The 10,000-nt window shown below is 36.5% G+C and overlaps 1 long non-coding RNA gene across 1 annotated transcript; it reads left to right on the forward strand.

The window, feature by feature from the left end:
* The first annotated feature begins 336 nt into the window (after window positions 1-336).
* LOC136852152 (uncharacterized) lies at window positions 337-8,671 on the forward strand. Its single transcript, XR_010857088.1, has 3 exons — window positions 337-575; window positions 5,601-5,745; window positions 6,914-8,671. It is a non-coding gene; the product is annotated as an uncharacterized lncRNA (long non-coding RNA).
* The last annotated feature ends 1,329 nt before the right edge of the window (window positions 8,672-10,000 follow it).

The following is a 10,000-nucleotide window of genomic DNA, read 5'->3' on the forward strand; positions in this document are numbered from 1 at the left end:
TGTATCAAGGTGTCCTGACATTATCATTATCATCATAACTATTTTCATCAATAATGTTAATGCTAATAATAGGAGCCATCTGTTTTTTATAGTTATATTAACATAATTATCATTTAGTTTGAAAATTTGAATATCACTTTATGTGTTCTTTCTAAAGTCCCCTGGTTCTTAATCAGTACATTAAACTCACAATAATTTTCATCAGTGATATTATTGTCACTATTCTTCATATGTTCCACATCCTCATTATTATCAACTTCATTACCATTTTTATCAACGCTCTTATTGTTTTTATTAAAAATTTACTCTCCTTTTCTAAATTTAGTCCTCTAAACATCATTACCATCAAAATCATTTTAATCAGTGATGGTATTATTGTTTTTTATATAACTTTTTTTCCCTAGTCCACCTAACATAGGTCTAGACCAGCTCAACGTCTTCCGCTCAGTCGAGGATTCGATGGACGCGGTGGGCGTCAACGGGCGGGAGTGCCTTCTGCGACTCATCTGTGAGCTGACGAGCAATCCCATAGCGGACTTCACGGTGATCGGAGAAATCATCACTGTTTTGTTCACGTGAGTACAATGGTTCACACTGCCATCTCGTGATGTGTGTACCAAGTAGTTACCTTAGCAACATCTAATGGTTGTTATTGTCTCACTTTCAGACTAACGACCATCATTCTGAAACCTTTGGAATAGGAATTGGATTATAAAATCTAGGCCAAATTCCAAGCACTATGGCCTATGAGGGCATTTAGCGTTGAAAGGGAAACTGAGAGTAAAGAAGGTTTAAAGATGTAATAGGAAAAAAAAAAAAACTCCCAATTGCACTATGAAACAGTTGTTATGAAAGGGGAGGGTGGAAAGTAAGATAGAAGAAAGAGTTGCAGATAGGGCCAGAAGGTACGCTGCAAAGAACCTTAAGTAATGCCTGCAGTGCCCCGTATGAGGTGCTGTAATGGGAAAATTATTCCTTTAAATATTATTGATTTGTTTAGGAATTGATTCATCATCCTCCTCTAATATCTTTATACTGCTGTTGTGAGAGTGATTGGGACTGTAAAATGTTTTCGTTTTCGTTGTGGACATCGAATGCATAGAAGTGTAGCCAGTCCCTTGTTTTGTTTTTCTTTCGCTCTGAATGTGGGAGCGCTGTCCTGAATCATTCGTCTGCATATTGGTAACACTAAAGAAACGTGTAAGGGACGAGAACGCTGTTGGTGTGTAAAGGACGGCAAGCGGTCCACCCTTCATTTTGGCTATTTTACCAAATTATTAATACAAGTTATTATCTATCCCTTGCAAGGTAAGCTTTTAAAGTCATAATATTACCGTTATTTCATTAGTTGGAACAGATCAGTATCATGAAAGAACAGCAGCAGACGAAGATTAAAGTGGTGTTGTTGCATGCCCAGTCAAACGTGATTGCAACACCTTAATGTGAAAATTTTCGTAGTCGTGAAATATTCTTCACATTCATTAGTTGTCATGATATTTTGCTGTGTTAGTTTGAGTTGTAACTTAGCGTTTGATAGGGTTGTAGAACGTTAGAAAAAGATAGTTGTAAGTATTTTGTTTATGTAAGGTTTTTGTAGATACCAGTGCCAAAAGGGTGCCACAAAATGGCCGTCCGACAGGGTATCTTGGGTTTACCCCTACCTCCCTCATGGAAGTTTCCACTGCCAATTACGATTTTAGACTAGGCTATACAGTAATTTAAGAAGGCCTACCCTAGACTAATTCCGTTTGAATGAGGAATTATGACAATTTTTGTTACAAATAGCTTAGGCTATATATATATAAAAGTTCATGAAAACTTAATTACATAGGACTTAGCCTATACCCTCATTAAACTAACCTAACTTGTGGCCTATTGTAACCTAGTAAAAATCAGCCATGTAAACTTTGCATAGGCTATTCTTAACGATTTCTGAAGAGGCCTAGCCTAGACTATATCCTGTTAAAAGGCACCTTAGCCTAGTTTTACCTCGTTTTAGTTTAAGTGTTTCTCAGAAATCTTTCAGGTAGTCTTATCCGTTGACATATATTGTGTACAAAACATTTAGTACTGTGTGGAGTAGGGTATCAAATGATTTACACCTTACTGTAAATTAATTGATTCCAGGGCTGCTCCATTTTTTATACTTATCCTGTTGTGAAGGAAAAGCAATTCCCATAGTATGTAGTTCATATATTTTTTTGAGATCTCTCAATATAGAGAGTTATTTTTGTTGTTTTAAACTACTCACTTGTATTGTTTTCTTGAAATAAAATTAAATAAAAGGAATATTTCCAGGGACCTAGTTCAGGAGTCCTGAAGAATATGTAAATTGGATCTAGTCCAGGAGTTCTGAAGACTATGTAAATTAACCAAGTCCGGGAGACTAGACCTCGGAGAAATTTGGCACGATGTAATGAGTAATAAAGAAACGAACTGAGTACCAGGGATTTTCTTCAATACCATCGTACCTTACCACTAAAAATGGAAATCAGCACTTCAATTGCCTCCCAGTGGGAAGACATCACCTGGCCTCATCAGTAATAAGACCCGTACACCCAAGGAATATCATGTAATAGCAGGTAGGGCAGGCCTACCCTAATTCCCAGGCAGCGTAAACGTCAGTAGTCTTCATACCCACCGTGTCAACTATGACACAGTACCATTCTCCGACCCCTGTCTCCAGGCAAGAAGACTGACAGCAGTGCATCTAGATAGTAGTATTATTATTCTCTCGTATCTCATATATCTTAATGTCTTGGTGGGGGAAGAATTCTCCCGTGACAGTGCACTGACGGTACTACCCTCCCCCAGGGGATGAAGCCTTTGGAGTTCATATCTTAGCATGATCTATGGAGATAGGAAGTTTTCGTGGGCTACCCAGTCTCCTTTTAGGTGGAGCCACCTCTTCCAGTGGCAAGATAAATTAAGACACTCAGTTTTGGGACACTGTGGCTCCTGCAAGGATGTATAACTAAATATATAAATAGGTCAAATCATGCATAAATTAAATACAAACCCAATTAGTTTAAATATATATAAGAGTAAGAACTGGTGCTTTTTCTTAGCACTCTATAACAGAATGAACTCTTTTGTGCTTTATCTACCAGAAAAGAGGCTGTAATGTAATGCGTTTGACTGGGGCAATTTAAAACGCAGGGTGGGTTTGATTTGTGATTGTGAAAGCTACATTTGCACTACTTTAGTAACAGTAAACGGCGCAAGGGAAGGGTTCAACTTACCGACGTGTGAGCTAGAGAGTAAATAAAGACACACATTACAGAAAGTGTAACAATTTACGTAAATAGGTAACACTTTCTTTTTCAGGTGGGAATGGACGAGGGAATGAGAAATAGGGTGTACATTATGAATGATTTGTTCATCAAGAATTGTTTTAAGTATTGCTTACAGGAAAGTGCAATATCCTTGGACACTAAGTAATTATAAAATGTTCATGAAAATAAAAGCCATATGAAACAAGAAACAGTGGATACCAAATGCTTTCGGTGTCAAATAAACAAAGAATAAAATAAGGAAAGTTAAATTAAATAAAAATAGAAATTAGCGAGGACAAGAAGCCTTCTTCTGTGTCATTGTATGAGTTTTACAACTTTTGACATACAGTAGGTATAAGACTGTGGTGTCCCCCAGTTGAGTTTGCATATCGGGCATCGGAACCACACGAATTGATTTTATCCCAGAACCCCGACCTCTAATTTTCTCTGACCTCTGTGGCTATTGAATGCTACTTGCAGTTTTCTTCAATGATCTTAATTACTGTTGCAGCTTGCCTGCACAATCTCATTACAGATATATTTGTATTAGAACAACATTTTTGTAAGGGAGGCCCATGCGTTTTCTTCAAAAAGATGACAAGGAGGCGTTTTCTTTGCACAGTATTATGGGATACATTTATAATTCACTTTGCAGCGCCTCAGCGCTTGTAATTTTAATTGCAATTCTTACAACGAAGTTCTATCGACCTCAGTGAGACTGCAGCTGGCTCCCTTCCCCACATCACGCTCGACTTTGCCTGCAAAGTAATTACTATGCCTCCTACACAACTAAGGATCTCTAGTTTGTTCAAGGCTCCATCGTTCTCTGCCGTCACTGAGCAGCTCCAACGTTTCTTCCACCTGAATAGTGAAGAATCGTTGTCCTTCCCTCCTGTTCAGTTTGTGGTACTAATGACGTGTGCTAAATTGTTGCTGACATCATAACTTAATAACCAACACCGTAGCGATTTTCACACACGGTTACTTAGATGTAAGTCATACGTTTGGTTTGCTCGAGGGCAATTATAGTAACAGAACTAGGATTTTGGCGGAATTGTCCATACAACGGTAGGTAGCCTATGGGAATGAATATATTCATCGTACTGATTTTATCTATCATAAATTAGTTTAAGAGGATCCAAAAGTCACATTTCTCAACGGGAAAGTTGAAGCAAAGAAAAGTTGAAGAAGCTGGACAGCCAGGTAGGAAATGACTAATGGGAAAGGACGAAAAAATATAGCAGAAAGAAATGGAGGTGGAAGCTGGAAAGGTAGATAGTAGTAGATTAACGAATCTACATTTTTGTAAAAGATAATTAATCAGTGCTGCACGAATTACCTGTATTGAACACGAAATAAACAGCCTGAAATCGCAAAAATGCCAAAATCTAAATCTGCTTTGCGTGTCTTCTCAAGGGAAGAAACAAGTGAAGGGTCAAGAACTAAGAAAACCAACATGAATGGACTATTTAGAAGCAAAGATAATGTTCCAGGGATTCACTTTGTCTAACGGTGCATTAATCTTTATCATTCTGTCTCTAATAAAAACATAAGGTTGAATAAACTGAAATTCTACCTCAGTGGCTTGTCGAGAAGAAAGCAAAAATGAAAGGAAAGGGAGGAGGGAGGCGTCCATGAGCTAAAAAAGATTAAAGACATTTAGAAGGATTTTGAAAGCCAGGATGTGTGGTTCAATAATCTGAGCGATGAGAATTGTTCAAGTTTATATTAATCTTTTATAATTCAACAGACGACACGTTAATCTTTATCCTCCCATTCTCATATAAACGTGAGAATGACAAACTTGAAATTCCACTTAAGTAGCTTGTTGAGGAGAATGCAGAGGTGAAAGGGAAGGGGGTGCATGAGCTGAACGGAAAAGGAAAAGTCTGTATAGAAAAATTCTCAAAGCCAGGAAATGTGGATCACTATTCATAAGGATGAGGATTTTTTTAATTCATCATCATTATTATTATTATTATTATTATTATTATTATTATTATTATTATTATTATTATTATTATTATTATTATTATTATTATTATTCAGAAGATGAACCTTATTCATATGGAACAAGCCCACAGGGGCCACTGACTTGAAATTCAAGCTTCCAAAGAATCTGGTGTTCATTAGGAAGGAGTAAGAGGAGGTAAAGGGAAATAAAGAAAGAAGAGATCTCACATATTAAAAAAGAAAAAAATAAATTACTAAATAGACAAAAATGTATTAGAATGCAAAGAGAATAGAATGAGGGTAGTAATGCATTGCATCTTCGCTTGAAATTCTGAAGCTCCAATTGCATAGTTCTCTTTCATAATTCCCCAGACCCAAGCGTGGCATGAACGAGGTCCTCCAGGAGTACATAGATGCTGAGATTGTTGGTGCCAGCGGCGAACATTGCCCAACTCGATTCCCTGCATGCCCCTTCTCTGTCATGAACATCGTCAAGAAGTATAAGAAGTTTCTGGAGGTAAAGTATTTCATATGACAAGACATATTTGAGGGAGTGAAATGTTTATGCCTTAGAGAGAGAGAGAATGGGTACAGATAAATACAAAGGTAGCTAGCTAGATAGACGAACAGATAAAGAGAGAGAGAGAGAGAGAGAGAGAGAGAGAGCGAGATAAACAGAAAGATAGCTAGCTAGCTAGCTATATATATATATATATATATATATATATATATATATATATATATATATATATATATATATATATATATATATATATATATATATATATATATATATATATATAGAGAGAGAGAGAGAGAGAGAGAGAGAGAGAGAGAGAGAGAGAGAAAAGTATATCTTAGTTTAACCAGACCACTGAGCTGGTTAATAGCTCTCCTAGGGCTGGCCCGAAGGATTAGATTCATTTTAAGTGGGTAAGAACTAACTGGTTACCTAGCAACGGGACCTACAGCATATTGTGGAATCCGAACCACATTATGACGAGAAATAAATTTCTATCGCCAGAAATAAATTCATCTAATTCTTCATTGGCTGCTGGGAGAGTCGAACGCTGGGCCAACAGCGTGCTAGCCGAAAGCTCTACCCAACCCTTAAGCTTTACCCACCCCTTCAACGAAGAACTAGAGAGAGAGAGAGAGAGAGAGAGCACTGTCGAGGAGAGAATGTGTAATAAAACAGATGTTGAGTCAGCAAGTGAGAATTCTTAGAAAAACTCTTATGTAAGTAAAAGAGCTCATTGAGGTAAAATGAAGATGAAAATTTTTAGACAGAAAGTCATGCAAACAAAACCCAAAAGGCAGAGGAACTGACAACCGGATAAATGAACGAGCATACATGAAAAAATAGAAGATAGAGTGATATGCAGAAGAAAAGAACAGGATAATTATAATTCTAAGAAGATAAGAAGTGGTTACGCTGCAAAACTACAAGTGGTAAGATTAAGATCGGTTTGTAAGATGCTAATGAAAAGACTTGCGATTAGTAAATAGAAAGAAAGATGTGTTGGTAGAAAGACAAGTAGACAAACTTATCACTCAAAGCACATTTTCTTCTATCATACTTTCGCGTAAGTGGAAAGATAAAGTCGTAAGTGAGAAAACTGTCAATTTACCGACAACACGTACCATACGCAATGACTTACTCAAGAAATTCTTCACTCTTACAGGCCGTTACGACAAACGACGACAGGCTGAGTTTACCTGACCACTCTTATCAAAACCATGGTTTCGAAACCAGTCACATCAGTATTCCAGAAGTTGTTTACCAGTAGGATGACCTGCAACTGTTCTTGATCTCAGCTAGTCTGTACAGAAACGGTAGACAATTGCCTGAAGAACAGAGGAAGGAGGCAGGCGTGATGAACTAATTTAGAACGAGAGTGAAACGTGTCTAAACGAATTTAGAAAAATATTTTACTAAAAGCTCCGTAAGGCATTTACTTTTTCATGTTCTTTTTAATGAGTAACTAGTACCTCTGAGATGTCGTTTTATGCATCACTAATATAATGAATGGAGAAACGAATTCAGAGTTATGTATCTGTACAAATATATTAAAAAATGAAGATATCAGAGAACTTTCGAGAATCGGTTCGAGTCTCCTCTTAAAAAAGGGAAATGATACAAATCCTCGAAAGCACCCTGTATGACTTTATTTCTGAATATATTTGTATAGTTACATGACTGCGGATTTGCTTCTCCATTTTAAGACTATGAGTATTTTCTAATGCAACGAATGTTTTGGAATTCAAAAACAAACAAAAAAGAGCATCACCAGAAGGTGAGGCAATGTAAACTTGAACTGAATCATTAAGGTGTGCTTGTAATATATCATTCATGAGATAGATGTTATCAATCTTTAATAAGTGTACATGTATTACTGATATTTGAAAATGATTGTCAAACCATCAACCACTTCAATACTGAAATTATTGCTCATATCCGATTTATTATACATAAATATTTGTTAAATTATTCCTTCGTAGTCTTCATCAAAAATAATAATAACAATAATAAAATAATAATAATCAGCGCCTCTAGTACTGAAACTCGTGTATTTTATAGGGCTAAGTTATGCATAATTCCATATGAATGAATTTTCTATTCATGGTGGTCTTTGTTCAAATACTTAAACTATTAATGCTTTTCATTGTATATTTTACCCAATGTTTTCTTTCCTTTTTTAAAGTCTAAAAGTTTTCAATAAAAGTTCCACCTGTAAAGTTTCTGTCAACTCTGAAAGTGTACCAGAACTCAAGATTCACTGACATTCACTGAGGTCATTCAGCGGTTTGGGTAAAAGGATGTTTGAAACCGGGTCTTGCAAAGCCATGTATTCACAGGGACAAGTCATGTGCAAGCACGTAGCAATGGAAATAGTTAGTTTACACAACAGGAGGCATTCGAGAGAAAGCCAGGTTCGTAGCCAGCTTGGCCGGTGGGGGGTGGGGGGCGGTTAGTGCCGTCAGTGCACCTCACGTGGTGCACTATAAGCATTACTATAAGTTTTTGAAGCGTCCCTTCGGACTCTAGCTGCACCCACTTTTTAGCATTTTACTGTGCCTCCATTCCCGCTTCCTTTCTCCAGCCTCGCTGTCCAACCTCACTAACTTTTACTTCCTTGTACAACTGTGGAGTTATCTCCTAGTTGGACCTTCAGACCTTGGTACTCCATGTGTTATATTTTCTTGATCTCTCGATCTTGCTGTCCAACCACTCCAGCTTCCTAGCTTCCTCTTTTCACTGTCTTTAGCGCTGAATGGCCGGAAATGCCCACCCAGTGCTTGGCTTGACTGGCTAAATTTCAGAACATCGTAAATCGTAACCATCTGTAACCTTTTGACTGTAGACCTTAAGTTAGTACCAAGCTTCTGATCCCATCTACGATTGTGTAAGTAATATTAATGACACCCAGACATTCCTTAACTAAAGCACGGTGATGCTTGTTATCTAAAACGTTCATTCATTCACGTCGACCAAAGTGAATCAGTTCTCATAAAACAGGAGTGCGATGATTGTGAGAAGAATCAACCAGACCAATATCAATTTGCGCCTAATTACACCGAGACATTTACGACAAATGATAATGTCGCTTCGTGAGTCGGTTGTTTATGATTCTTAGGGAACTCCTGTGGTATGATAAGTGGAAGAAATTGGGCCGTGTAGAGGTAGATGGCTGGCGATGAAATGCCACTTGTTGGTATGAGTTTTGGGGATCCTTTAGCCTCGTCTAGCTTGTGATTATGTTTCAAATATGCGCCTATATCCATAAATTTGTTCGGAAGTTGATAAAGTTCACATACACAAACATCATATATATATATATATATATATATATATATATATATATATATATATATATATATATATATATATATATATATATATATATATATATATATATAAAGAGACTGGGTGTATGTTCTGACTGGTTTCGACTTTATTTCCAAACAATTAATGACTTGGAATAAAGTCGAAACCGGTTTGGACCTACACCCAACATTTACTAATCCCTAAGCACTCAATAAGCACACTAAACTTTCACTAAACACTTAACAATCACAAATTTACTAAATCTAAAGACTTTCTGGTGATAGAAATTCATTTCTCGCTATAATGTGGTTCGGATTCCACAATAAGTTGTAGGTCCCGTTGCTAAGTAACCAATTGGTTCTTAGCCACGTAAAGTAAGTCTAATCCTTCGGGCCAGCCCTAGGAGAGTTGTTAATCAGCTCAGTGGTCTGGTAAAACTAAGGTATACTTAACTTAACCTGTGATTCATATATATGTATGTATATATATATATACACACACATATATATATATATATATATATATATATATATATATATATATATATATATATATATATATATATATATATATATATATATATATATGTGTGTGTGTGTGTGTGTGTGTGTATATACTGTATATATTTATGAAAACGCACATAGGCTAAAAGCATATTCAAAATATGCGTTGTAAATGAATTCCCACATTAACTGTCGACGGATATACTGGCAGTTAAAGGGATATCAGTTCCTCACCTAAAGGCAGGGACCCATAAATCAACTTGCAGTTTTCTATTACTCGTGATAATTGATGATTTGTCAAAAGGAATTGTCTAAATAAATAATAAAACAGTTGTACATAATCCGATGAACCATATATATGGTATTGCAAATGAATAACATTCTGAAGGAGGTTTCTTCTTCATTACCTTTAGGCAGGAAGAGTAACGAAAGCAAATAAA

The sequence above is a fragment of the Macrobrachium rosenbergii genome, chromosome 25, assembly GCF_040412425.1.
Source record: "Macrobrachium rosenbergii isolate ZJJX-2024 chromosome 25, ASM4041242v1, whole genome shotgun sequence".
Lineage (NCBI taxonomy): Eukaryota > Metazoa > Arthropoda > Malacostraca > Decapoda > Palaemonidae > Macrobrachium > Macrobrachium rosenbergii.